Raw genomic sequence first — 14,631 nt, 5'->3', positions numbered from 1 at the left:
CAGTCTTTCCTGTAGACATATATTATTAAATATGACCGAAAAAGTAAGATTAATAATTCTAACACGAATTTTCTCAATCTTTCGTACATTACGCTTCACTGTTGGAGGTAAATCAAAAATTAATTCTCCAAAATTCATTTTTATTTCTAGTCTGACGCGACACGGGCGCGTTTCGTAAAACTTATTACATTTTCAAAGACTTTAGTTCACAAATACACAACTGAATAGAACTTACGTATGTCCGATTTTATATCTACATTTGAGTGAGGTGGGAGGGGTGATGTGGCATTAACACAAGACAGAACAAGAGGGGATATTAATAGGGTATTAAAAGTATCAACACAAGACAGAACACAAACAATGGGTATTGAATAGAAGTGTTTGTAGAAAGCCTATTGGTCCATATTTCTTGATGCTTCTATATTGGAGCGGAGTCTTGAGGTGGGTAGAATACACAACTATATTCTACCCACCTCAAGACTCCGCTCCAATATAGAAGCATCAAGAAATATTACCTGATAATATTCTACAAAACCAAGAAGACTTCCGAACTCCTTATCAAAAACAGCCCGAAGCCGACGGAGAACCCTCTACAGCAGTCAAGCGTTGTATACATGTACACTTGCCCCCACGAAGGATGTAACCTTCAATGTAAGTACATAGGTATGACGTCGACCAAGCTGACGAGGCGTTTGACATGCCATCTTCAATCTGGTGCCCCTAGGAATCACATGAGACAAGCCCATGACATTACTCTAACAAGAGAAATGTTGAACAAGAATACTTGCATATTAGACAAAACCCAAGATTCAAGAAGATTACAAATTCTTGAGGCAATTCACATAAGAATAGAGCGACCTACCATGAACACCCAAATCACGGAACTATTTACTCTACCCACCATGAGAGTAAGGACAAGACAAGAACATATCGATGCCAACACAGAAGACAATGTCCAACATAACAGGCCAATTACACTGGATTAATCTTTGTGTTTAGATAGGAGATGCCTCGTATGGGCCAATAAGCCTTCTGCAGCCCCTTATATATATATATATATATATATATATATATATATATATATATAAAGTGCCAGGACCACTCTGCAACTGGTGTACAGGAACCCTTAACCACTCGACCATCACGACCGGACACTGATGGGGAATTAGCCTTAGCTACATTTGTGTTGCATTTGTATATACATCTGAATATACATTTTGGATATGTATGTTGAGACGGTAGGAAGGATTGTTCGCATGGGTTTGCATTGTTGCCCGGTGTTACCGTGCCTCTGGGTCAATGTATGGAACACAGGCACAACTGAACCCTAACACTGGCTGGTAGGTAGTAATATTGCATGTTACGTTGTGTCTTGCTATTTAATTCTGAAGTTAAGGCTGAAAACTTTCACGTCAAGGAAAACACTTCAAGTGTAAGTTGTTAACACCGGTAAAGACACTTAACACCCTGTAAATGATATTTCACCCTGTAAAAATCACAAGACTCCCCCGATACAAAATATGAACACCCTGTAAAACATACTTAACACTGTAAAAGACACGTAACACTGTAAAAAATAACAAACCCCCTGTAAAAAACTTATTTCCCGACACCCTATTTGAGACAACACTCAACACATTCAATTTATGTTGAGAATGTCTATTTAAGACATTCTCAACACCCAGTAAAATAAAAAAAAGACCCACCTAAAATACCCTGGAAAAGATTACCATCACTCTAAAAAAAAAAGCATAATCCATGCTAAAAGTTCTGCCAATCGCCCCACTCCCCCATCATGAACTATGAATGATTGAAGTTGAGTAGTGTAGCACACTATTGCCTCACTGTCAACAAATACAGTTAGCTCTCCGGCTGAAACTCACAGCTTCAGCCTAATATTCAACCAAACACCCGTTTTGTCACATTCATAATAAATGCTCTAACGCACAATTTACCTCATCACAATACGACTGTAGTAATTACAACTGGACTGTAGTGAAAAATAAAACAGAATCAGTGATTGACTCAGTCATGAGTTTAGTGGTCCAATAATACAGCTATATAGTTTGTATGCAGACGAGGAGTCACAATAACGTGGCTGAAATATGTTGACCAATCCACATACTAGAAAGTTAAGGGACGACGACGTTTCGTTCCGTCCTAGACCATTCTCAAGTCGATTTTTGACTTTAACCATCCTCAAAAATCGACTTGAGAATGGTCCAGGACGGACCGAAACGTCGTCGTTCCTTAACTTTCTAGTGTGTGGTTTGGTCAACATAGTTTGTATAATACATCTTAGAAGTACACAACTAATAAACTGTAAATTTCTTGCATGGCATTCTAGTCATTTAAGAGAACAGTTAGATATTAACAATTTGATGTATTACGCCCCAATAATGTTGTATATGTGAAAAGTTAATTATTTTGAAGCCTATATTGCCCTCTATTGTTGTATACGTGAAGAGTGAAATATTTTGAAGTGTACTTGCCGTTATAAAGTTATATGTGAAAATTTAATTATTATGAAGCTTTTCATACCTTATAAGATTGCGTATGTGAAAAATTGAATTTGTAACCTATATTGTTCTTATAACATTGTATATGTGAAAATTTAGTGGTTTGAAGCCTATCCTGCCCTATAACGTTGCATATGTGAAGAGTAAATTCAAGCCTATCTTTTTGTGATTCCAGTATCCACAAGAGAACAGTTAACAGGTTGTAATGGTCTTTTATTTACCTTGTCTTGCTCACTGATGACTCGATATGGGTGAGATGGATGGTACAGGGTAGATGACAGAGGGCGGATGATAGAGCGTGGATGATACAGGGTGGATAATACAGGGTGGATGGTATAGGGTAGTAGATATAGGGTGGATGATAGAGTAAATGATATAGGTTGGATGATACAGTGAATGATATAGGGTGGAGGATACAGGGGGATGATAACAAGTAGATGATACTGGATGGGTGAGAGAGAGAGCGGATGATACAGGGTACAGGATACAGAGTGGATGATACATGGTGGATGATACAGGATAGATGATATAGTGGATTATACAGGGTGGATGATTGGGGTGAATGATACATAGTGGATAATACAGAGAGGTTGATACAGGGGTGGATGATACAGAGTGGAGGACAGAGAAATGGCATTACAGATCAGTCTGCTACCTCGAAGAACTTCACCTGCTTGAGCAAGCCCGTGAGCTCCTGCCTGTAGAGAGGTTACCTCCCTGGGAGGATGACCCATGCAGGATCAACATCAATGAAATGGCAACGAAAAAGTCCAACATGATAGGTCAAGAAATAAGGCACAATTATCTGGAGGAAATCTATAAAGAAGCCGGAAATGAGTTAGATCAAATCTACAATGACGGGTCATCTAACCCTGTCAATGGCAGGGCTGGTGCAGCATACACTGCAATTAGGAATAATGCCTTACAACACGGAAATGAAGGAAAAGCCCGTATTGAGAGCTATGCTTCTTCAACGCAAGCAGAGCTAACTGCCATTGTTATGGCGTTAAGATTCCTTGAACGAATCTGCACTGATTTAAAAGCAGCACTACAAAGCCTTGGTAAAAATCGGGCAGAAAATCTTGCAATAGTTATTTTTTTATTTACAACAATGTGTAATTAAAAAGCACATTGTTACACAACAATGTTCTGCTACCCTAATCTGTATGATAGATTACACAATGTAGATAACAAAACAAAAACTAGCTATAAGTTTATCTAATATTCCCATCTCACATGATGGTTAGTCGCTGAAATCAAGAGAGTAAAAATCAGTATGAAAATTACCTCGGCTGAAGACATTGAAAAACTTCAAGCTGATATTAATAAAGTTTTCGACTGGGCAACAGCAAGTAACATGATGTTTAACAGTGATAAATTCCAGGTACTCAGATACGGTAGAAATGAGGACCTTAAACATAATACAGAGTACAAAACACAATCAAATCTGCCCATAACAGGAAAACAACATGTAAAGGATTTGGGAATAATGATGTCCGACGACCTAACGTTTAAGGAGAATAACCAAGCAAATATTGCGTCACCCAGAAAAATTATAGGACAGATTACAAGAACTTTCAAATCCAGGGATCCCACCACAATGGTTGTACTCTTCAAGTCACTTGTGTTGTCCCGTCTCGAGTACTGCTCAGTACTCACTTCCCCCTTCAAAGCAGGAGAGATTGCTGAAATAGAGGGAATACAGAGAACATATACGGCACGCATAGACGAGATAAAGCACCTAAATTATTGGGATCGTCTCAAAGCCCTCCAAATGTACTCACTAGAAAGGGGACGAGAGAAATACCAAATAATATACACGAGGAAGATACTGAAGGGCCAAGTACCAAATCTACACAGTAAAATAACAACGTAATGGAGTGAACGATATGGAAGAAAATGCAGAATAGAACCAGTGAAGAGCAGGGGTGCCATAGGCACAATCAGAGAACACTGTATAAACATCAGAGGTCCACGGTTGTTCAACACCCTCCCAGCGAGCATAAGAAATATTGCCGGAACAACCTTGGACATCTTCAAGAGGAAACTAGATTGTTTCCTCCAAGGAGTGCCGGACCAACCAGGCTGTGGTGGGTATGTGGGCCTGCGGGCCGCTCCAAAGCAACAGCCTGGTGGACCAAACTCTCACAAGTCAAGCCTGGCCTCGGGCCGGGCTTGGGGAGTAGAACAACTCCCAGAACCCCATCAACCAGGTATCAACCAGAGCTGTGAGAGTACTGACCAATCAGGGAAGTCGTCAAATTTCTGTGGGATCCCCTCCCAAGTTACAGTTATTATCCCTCCCAAGTTACAGTTATTATCCCTCCCAAGCAACAGTTATTATCCCTCCCAAGCAACAGTTATTATCCCTCCCAAGCAACAGTTATTATCCCTCCCAAGCTACAGTTATTATCCCTCCCAAGCTACAGTTATTATCCCTCCCAAGCTACAGTTATTATCCCTCCCAAGCTACAGTTATTATCCCTCCCAAGCTACAGTTATTATCCCTCCCAAGCTACAGTTATTATCCCTCCCAAGCAACAGTTATTATCCCTCCCAAGCAACAGTTATTATCCCTCCCAAGTTACAGTTATTATCCCTCCCAAGCTACAGTTATTATCCCTCCCAAGCAACAGTTATTATCCCTCCCAAGCTACAGTTATTATCCCTCCCAAGCTACAGTTATTATCCCTCCCATGCTACAGTTATTATCCCTCCCAAGCTACAGTTATTATCCCTCCCAAGCTACAGTTATTATCCCTCCCAAGCAACAGTTATTATCCCTCCCAAGCTACAGTTATCCCGCCCAAGTTACAGTTATTATCCCTCCCAAGTTACAGTTATTATCCCTCCCAAGCTACAGTTATTATCCCTCCCAAGCTACAGTTATTATCCCTCCCAAGCTACAGTTATTATCCCTCCCAAGCAACAGTTATTATCCCTCCCAAGCAACAGTTATTATCCCTCCCAAGTTACAGTTATTATCCCTCCCAAGCTACAGTTATTATCCCTCCCAAGCAACAGTTATTATCCCTCCCAAGCTACAGTTATTATCCCTCCCAAGCTACAGTTATTATCCCTCCCAAGCTACAGTTATTATCCCTCCCAAGCTACAGTTATTATCCCTCCCAAGCTACAGTTATTATCCCTCCCAAGCAACAGTTATTATCCCTCCCAAGCTACAGTTATCCCTCCCAAGTTACAGTTATTATCCCTCCCAAGTTACAGTTATTATCCCTCCCAAGCTACAGTTATTATCCCTCCCAAGCTACAGTTATTATCCCTCCCAAGTTACAGTTATTATCCCTCCCAAGTTACAGTTATTATCCCTCCCAAGTTACAGTTATTATCCCTCCCAAGCAACAGTTATTATCCCTCCCAAGCAACAGTTATTATCCCTCCCAAGCAACAGTTATTATCCCTCCCAAGCTACAGTTATTATCCCTCCCAAGCTACAGTTATTATCCCTCCCAAGCTACAGTTATTATCCCTCCCAAGCTACAGTTATTATCCCTCCCAAGCTACAGTTATTATCCCTCCCAAGCTACAGTTATTATCCCTCCCAAGCAACAGTTATTATCCCTCCCAAGCAACAGTTATTATCCCTCCCAAGCTACAGTTATTATCCCTCCCAAGCAACAGTTATTATCCCTCCCAAGCTACAGTTATTATCCCTCCCAAGCTACAGTTATTATCCCTCCCAAGCTACAGTTATTATCCCTCCCAAGCAACAGTTATTATCCCTCCCAAGCTACAGTTATTATCCCTCCCAAGCTACAGTTATTATCCCTCCCAAGCTACAGTTATTATCCCTCCCAAGCAACAGTTATTATCCCTCCCAAGCTACAGTTATTATCCCTCCCAAGCTACAGTTATTATCCCTCCCAAGCTACAGTTATTATCCCTCCCAAGCTACAGTTATTATCCCTCCCAAGCAACAGTTATTATCCCTCCCAAGCTACAGTTATCCCTCCCAAGTTACAGTTATTATCCCTCCCAAGTTACAGTTATTATCCCTCCCAAGCTACAGTTATTATCCCTCCCAAGCTACAGTTATTATCCCTCCCAAGTTACAGTTATTATCCCTCCCAAGTTACAGTTATTATCCCTCCCAAGCTACAGTTATTATCCCTCCCAAGCAACAGTTATTATCCCTCCCAAGTTACAGTTATTATCCCTCCCAAGCTACAGTTATTATCCCTCCCAAGCTACAGTTATTATCCCTCCCAAGCAACAGTTATTATCCCTCCCAAGTTACAGTTATTATCCCTCCCAAGCTACAGTTATTATCCCTCCCAAGCAACAGTTATTATCCCTCCCAAGCAACAGTTATTATCCCTCCCAAGCAACAGTTATTATCCCTCCCAAGTTACAGTTATTATCCCTCCCAAGCTACAGTTATTATCCCTCCCAAGCAACAGTTATTATCCCTCCCAAGTTACAGTTATTATCCCTCCCAAGCTACAGTTATTATCCCTCCCAAGCTACAGTTATTATCCCTCCCAAGCAACAGTTATTATCCCTCCCAAGTTACAGTTATGATAATTAACTTTTGAATGATAGGTCTCACCAATACCTGATTGCAATGTAAACAAATTATAATCAGAATGTGAGTGATAAACTTTGGTCGGAACGTAAATTTCAACGTGTTTTTAGCGACATAAAATCTGTATTTAGTGAATGCTGTCCATTCCATGAAGGATCAAATACCCATTGTAAAGCGATTACCAGACCATGTTCCGAAGAACGCAGGGCCAGAACTCAGCTGATATCTGAGAGGGCTTGTTGTTTAACTGCAAACACTCAGCTATGGGAGGGAGAGCTGTTATCCTGGGAGGTTGATATCACCCCGAACCAGTCTCTCGAGGCACGTCAAATAGACATCATCGGCGGTGATGCAAGGTTGGCCATCATAAGAACTGCCTCAAGAATCCAGTTTTGGAAAATGCGGCACCAGCATGGAGTCTGTATCTTGTTAAGTACAAAACAAAGCTTAAGGAAGTCCAGAGGTATGCCTCTAGACTAACATCAGAGCTAAGAGGTACGAGTTAAAGGGGGGAACATGATTACTACATACAAAATTCTACAAGGGAGCAATGAATGATGAATAGAATGTACTATAGTACGTGAAACAGTGGTTGGTTAGCATTGTAAATGTGTGCCACGTCTGTGGAAAGAAATCTACCACTTACGGGCTATTCGTGCCCTGGGCAGGGGCATTAAGGATTTACTGGGCGCAAATCCTTAACTGTAGCCTCTGTTTAACTCAACAGTAAAATGTATACTTGGTTGTTAAACGATTTTTCGCGGGGTCGTAGTCCAGGGAACATAGGATTAAGACTTGCCCAAAACGCTACGCGTACTAGTCGCTGTACAAGAATGTAAGAACTCTTGTATATATAAATAAAATCTCGCACTTACCGGCTATTCGTGCCCGTGCCACCTCTTGGGTGGATTAATCTTCATCAATCAACCAGTCAGTCTGGAGACCCAGAGACACTTGGTGGTGGGTCACCATAAAGGTGGCACACCTTTATGGTTGACACTTGGTGGTGGGTATCGGACGTAATGGTGGAGACATAAGATTTCCAACTCTCACGTACTCACCTAGTTAGATAGAGCAACCTGCTCTAGAACATCAAGATAGAGCAAGGAATACACGTTTAGCTGTACGGATGGTCCTACGGGCCACCGCACTTGTCTTCCAAAACAAAATAAAAGAATCAGCCATATGTCGGCGTCGGTGTTTCTTCCAGGCTGCACACTTACAGCGGACAGCCCGAGCACAGTCCGCATTCCACCAGGGAACGCACTTCTGCGTACCCTGGGAGGTAGAGCGAGGAATAGAGCTGAGGACAGTGTTGAAGACGGTGTCATGAAAAAGAAGGAGGGCACGAGGGAGAGGCAGAGTGGAAAGGTCCAAGAGAGTAGCACGGAGGGTGAATATGTTCCAGTCAGCTTTGGCAAACCGCCACCTAGGGAAGGAGAGGGGAGGGTGGAAAGAGAAAAAGGTAACAAGAATGGGGAAGTAGTCACTGTTATGGAGGTCATCAAGAACCCGCCACGTGAAATCTTAGTAAAGAGACGACGAGCAGAGAGAAAGATCAGAACAGGAAAGGGTGCGAGTGCGGGAGTCCACATGAGTGGGTTCACCAGAATTCTGATGAGACTGGGAAGAAGAGAGGACAAACGGTTCGAGAAGGCGGCCCCGGGTGTTTATCAGAACATCACCCCAAAGGGTATGTCGACAGTTGATATCACCCCAAAGGGTATGTCGACAGTTGATATCACCCAACAGGAGCACAGGCTGTGGCAAGGAGTCCAGGAGGTGCTTACGATCAGGAAGAGAAAGCGGGACATGTGGGGGGAGATACATGGAACAGACAGTATACCATTTACTCACAAAGACACAGGCTGTAGAACATTAGATAGACAAATGAAAAAGTAGGGAGACGAAGGGAATATCAGTACGAATCAAGAGAGCAGTAGAGTTATGGGCCCCAGCAAGAGATGGGGAGGAGGAGAGAAAGGAATAATCACGAACGTGACCAGGACGAGCACCAAGCATCGGCTCCTGGAGACATACACAAAGCGGTGAAAATTATGTAATCAGAAGTTGGAGTTCATGGAAGTTGGCATAAAATCCACGAATATTCCATTGAAGAATTGACATTGTCAAAAAGAGAGAGAACAGCAACAGAGAACAATGAAGAAACAAAGGCAAAGAAGAACACAAAATATTAAAGAAGTCCAGGATCAGGGTCAGAGAAACTAGGGTTAGGGGGGCATGGGTAAACTTAGTAAGGATGATGGAATTAAGGGAGCGGGAGGACAGACCAGAGGCGGACGGACAGAGTCCAGAGTAGTAGACAGCGGAGAGGGATGGTCAAGGACAGCCGGGGAGGGGGGAAGAAACAGGAGAGTGCACCTCAGCAAGGGCAGCAACCGAGAGAGAATCGGGGGGTTAAAGGACCCTCCATAGCTGGGACAGGGGGCCCGACCACTGAAATGGGAGTGGGACGCAGTGATAGAGTCAGAGGTGGGGGGGGGGGGGCGAGGAAAAAAGTGACGCCTTCTTACCTGCCAGGGAGGAGGAAGGAGAGGAGCCAGGCTTACGTTTCTGACTCAAAGAGACAGGTGTGTCAGCAGCAACGTACTGGGCAACAGACTCAATTGTCTCAACAGGAGAAGAGGAACGGGAGCTAACGCCATGAAGGTTGCTGGGAGGATGATGGACAACAGGCTGGACAGACAGGCGACATGGAGGATCAAGGGACAGAGGGGAGGGTTGAGGAGAAGGAATTGGGGAAGACGGGAAAGAAGACACAGGAGACACAGCAGACTGGGAAGAAAGGAGGGGAAACACCAGATGGAGAATTAGGAGGATCCCGTGGTTCAGAACGAAAGGGAGCAGGTGAGGTGGTGGTGGGCATATCTGGGCCTAAGGCCTGGAAACGATTGTGAGACTGAGAAAGGAGGGAAGGTCGGGAAGAGGTGGAACGCAGAACACGAGCATAAGATACTTAACGAAATTGGAGTCACGGCTGACATGGCGCCTTGCCTCAGGAAAAGACAAACGTTCGCGGTACTTCAAATCGAGGATGGCTTCCTCAAATTTGTAGAGTATACACTTGCGGGAGAATGTAGGGTGGGCGTCACCGCAATTGACTCATCAAGCTTGGGGAAAAGAGCACTCAGCTTTAGAGTGAACAGTCCCCACTTATGGAGCACAGAGACATCACACTTGAGCATTTGAGGGCACCATACCCAAATTTCCAGCACTTATTGCAAAGCCTAGGAGAGGGGATGTACTAATGAATGGAGCATCTGGCACCAGCAAGAATTATAGAAGGTAGAAGGGTTCTGCCATCCAAAGTGATTTTCACAACTCGAAGAGGCTGACGGCGACGACCACGAGGGGGTCGGGTGAACGTATCAACCTGGAGGACAGAATGACCTTGGGCTTCAAGGATATGTTTAATATATTAGTGGCAGTCTTTCAGGTCCCTAACACCAGTCGCAACATGGTGCGGGAGGAGTACAGGGCCAATACTGGCATTTAACCTGGGCACTTTGGAGATCTTAACAAGGGTCTCTCCAATGCTGGACAATGCGGCTAAACGGTACATTTGGGGGAGTATAAATGGAACAGACTGTATATCATTTACTCACAAAAACACGGGCAGCAGAACAATGGATAGGCGATGGAAACAGTAGGGGGACGAAGGGAATATCAGTACGAATCAAGAGAGCAGTAGAATTATGGGCCCCAGTAAGAGCTGAGGGAGGAGAGAAAGGAATAACCACGAAAGCGACCAGGATAAGCACCAAACATCAGCTCCTGGAGACAAACACAAAGTGGTGAAAACTGTGTAATCAGAAGTTATAGTTCATGGAAGGTGGCATAAAATCCACGAATATTCCATTGAAGAATAGACATTATCAAAAAGAGAAAGGACAGCAACAGAGAACAATGAAGAAACAAAGGTAAGGAAAAACACAGTATATTAAAGAAGCTCAGGACCAGAATCAGGATCAGCAAAATCAGGGATAGGGGGTATGGGTAAACTTAGTAAGGATGGAGGGAAGGGAGCGAGAGGACAGACCAGAGGTAGACAGACGAGGTCTGGAGGAGGAGAAGACAACAGAGTGGCTGTCAAAGACAGGAGGAGGAGGGGCAGAAACCGGGGAGCGCACCTCAGCAAGGACAGCAACCGAGAGGGAATCGGGGGCATAAGAAACTTCCATAGCTGGGACAGGGGGACCCGACCACCGAAATGGGAGGGGACGTAGTGATAGTCAGAGTTGGGGGGCGAGGAAGAAAGCGATGCCTTCTTACCCGCTAGGGAGGAGGAAGGAGAGAGCCAGGCTTACAGTTTCTAACTTAGAGAGACAGGTGTTCCAGTAACAACGTACTGGACGACAAACTCAATGGTCTCGACAGGAGAAGAAGAACGGGAGTGAACAACATGAAGATTGCTGGGAGGATGATGGACATCAGCCTGGACACACAGATGGCATGTGGAGGGCCAAGAGACTGTGGAGAGGGTTGGGAAGAAGGATCGGGGGGAGAAGGAAAAGAAGACACAGGAGACATGGCGGACAGGGTAGGAAGGGGGTGAAACTCCAGGAGGAGAATCAGGAGGGAGACCTTCCGGGACAGAACGTAAAGGAATAGGGGAGGAGATTGTGGGCGTGTCCAGGTCCAAGGCCTGGAAACGCAGCTGTGGGACTGAGGGAGGAGGGAAGGACAAGGACAGGTAGAAAACAACACATGAGCATAAGATTCGCCAGTGAAAGGGTGGAGACAGCAGACTTGGTGTTTCGCTTCAGGAAAAGTCAAATGATCTTGGTGTTTCAAGTTGAGGACTGCTTCCTCAAGCTTGTAGTAGATACACGTGCAGGGAGAAAGTAGGGTGGGCCTCACCACAATTGAGGCAGCGAGCCTGGAGAGATGAGCAATCTTAGAGTGGCTATCGTCCCCACACATGGGGAATAGAGAAACAAGACTTGTGTATATGAGGTCATCATGCCCAAACTTCCAGCACTTATTACAAAGTCTAGGAGAGGGGATGTACTCCAGAACGGAGCACCTGGCACCAGCAAGAATTATAGAAGGTAGTAGGGTCCTACCATCCAGAAGAAGACCTACTATTGAAGGTGATTTTTACAACTCAAAGGGGCTGACGGCGGCGACCACGAAGGGGTCGAGTGAACGTGTCCACCTGGAGGACAGAATGGCCTTGGGCTTCGAGGATAGGTTTAATATCCTCATGGCAGTCATTTAGGTCCCTAACACCAGTTGCAACATGGTACGGGAGAAAAGCGTTAACACTGGCATTTAACAGAGTGTTTTTGGAGACCCGAACAGGGTCTCCCCAATGCAGGACAATGCGGCTAAGTGGGTAGCTGCCTCAGGTGAAGGAGCAGCGACGACACGTGTACCTGAACGGGTGGGGTTAAAAGTAACAGAGGCATCCACTGAATCAACATGTTTATGAAGTGAGAAATCGTCAGGAGATGTAGAACCCTGAGGGAGGAGATCAAAGTATTTAGCCCACGAAACAGGACCAAACAAGGCTTGGTACGTATTAGTATGGGAAGGGATCGTGCGAGTGCGGCCGTGGCAGGAACGACATTGAGAACCCATAGAGAGAGAGGGGTTAAAAGGTGCAGCAGTCAAAATGAGAGACCGAGTCGTGCCAGGGGACGAGGTGGTCACCGCTGGGGGTGTGTGGCTCGACCCAACCACAGACGAGGGAGGGAAGCCGGCGGGAGTAATCAGGAGGGTCAAAGGAGCAGCTAGGTCTGGGCCCAATGTAGCAAGGGCTACAGAGCCCGGTCTTCCAACACATTCCGACTCGGGGCCTTGGTCACCCATCTCACGAGCCTGAGAAGTCATAAGAACAGTAATCAGCGACATGAAAAAAAAAGAGGTAATACTTTCATTCACGAATGAAAGTATTACCCTTTACCCACCACGGAGCCACAATTAGAGGATAGGATACCCAACATGAGACATGTTACCGGGGCCCCCTAGGAGTGTGTCGTGAGTATACGCCCCACAATTGCCACCTTTAGAACCATCAGTCCGTCGAGATTGGGTTTAGCGACGAAAGCTGGATCGACAATAAAAGCGTCCCCTAGTTCGTGACATTGGGTACTGCAGTTCTACGGGTGAGAGAGTGCCTCCCCAAACACCCGGGCATCAAAATAGAAGAAGTCCAAAAGAATAATCAAGACTGGCAAAAGGTCGGCAGGAAATGACAGTTAGAAACGAGAAGAGAGGGGGAGAAAAATGAAACACAAGGAAAAGGAAAATTTTTCTGGCAAAATTGGTAAAGACAACAGCAGGAGCATAAGGCTTCAAAAGGACAGAGGACTGACCCATGGAGCATCACACTCCAGCAGCTGCCCAACAAGCCCTCTCACGACGATAACAGGCCAGAAAGGGAGGGGGAAGGAAGGTACAAACCTTCACCCACATGAAGGTTTGACCTTCATCTGTTCACAGATGGGTTAAAGTCCACCGATAGTGTTGACTACTCCACCGTCTTTCCTGACCAAACTTATGTATGCCTCTTGATCCCATGACCAGCATCTTCGCAGCAGTAAGTTTTTGTAATTTTGTATAACCTTTGTCAGCTGTTTCTCCAACTTCAATATTCCTTTGGCATTGTGGTAGACTCTTTCAGTGGTCCCCCCCCCCCCTCTATGGTTCAGAATACTGACTGTTTTATATCTCTAGCAGACTTATGACGGTTAATTTGCTGGGTTCCTAACACGTTAGTGTTACCTTAAATGAATAAAGAATTTAAGGTAACACTAATTCATTTGAACACAAATGTGAATATTGTCCTTAGCAGCAGTGTCCACTGCTGCTAAGGATGACATTCACATTTGTCCTGTTTCCTGGAAAGGGATTCCTTATTCGGATTTCTACTCGTTCATTCTGCGATTGTTGGGAAGGTCGTTGGTCTGGCATTACAAGTAAACTTGGCTCTCCTAAATCTGTAAGGTAGTGGGCTGTGGCTAGGTTGCACATCCGCCACCCATGATTAACTCATGGGCACAAATGGAACATTTCCCAGCTGCTTGTCCCACCTTGTCGTGCACCTCCTGAAGAATGTCACACTTCCAAAACTATGGTATCTTGCTTTTCTAGTATTCCTTGGGATCACTTGTCCCTTGATCCTCGCCTTATGCCCTCATATTGGCATCCAAAGACCTGAATATTTAGCCTACTGAATATCCAGTGACAAGAGCATGCAGCAAAGTCTTCCCAGCTTGGCACCTTTTTGATGACTACTTGCCGTGTAAAAATACAACCCTAGCTGGAAGTCAACAGAATTGTTTTTATTTTATTTAAAACTTCACAAAGATTTATGCAGCAAACGGCAAACTTACAGGATGAACATTTCATATGGTAGTGATAATTGGGTTTAATCTCTAATATAAATAATATAATGGGGGTTATGCTTATTTAGGTGTATTATCAAGTAAGTAATTATCAAAAGAAGGTGCTAAGCCAGGAAGACTATGTATCACCATCAAAGTTGCAGAATATTCATAAGGTGCTTAATGTCACCAAGATGCCAATACAAATGCCAAG

The sequence above is a fragment of the Procambarus clarkii genome, chromosome 43, assembly GCF_040958095.1.
Source record: "Procambarus clarkii isolate CNS0578487 chromosome 43, FALCON_Pclarkii_2.0, whole genome shotgun sequence".
NCBI lineage: Eukaryota > Metazoa > Arthropoda > Malacostraca > Decapoda > Cambaridae > Procambarus > Procambarus clarkii.
The sequence above is the reverse complement of the archived record's forward strand: the minus strand, read 5'-3'. Positions refer to the sequence as shown.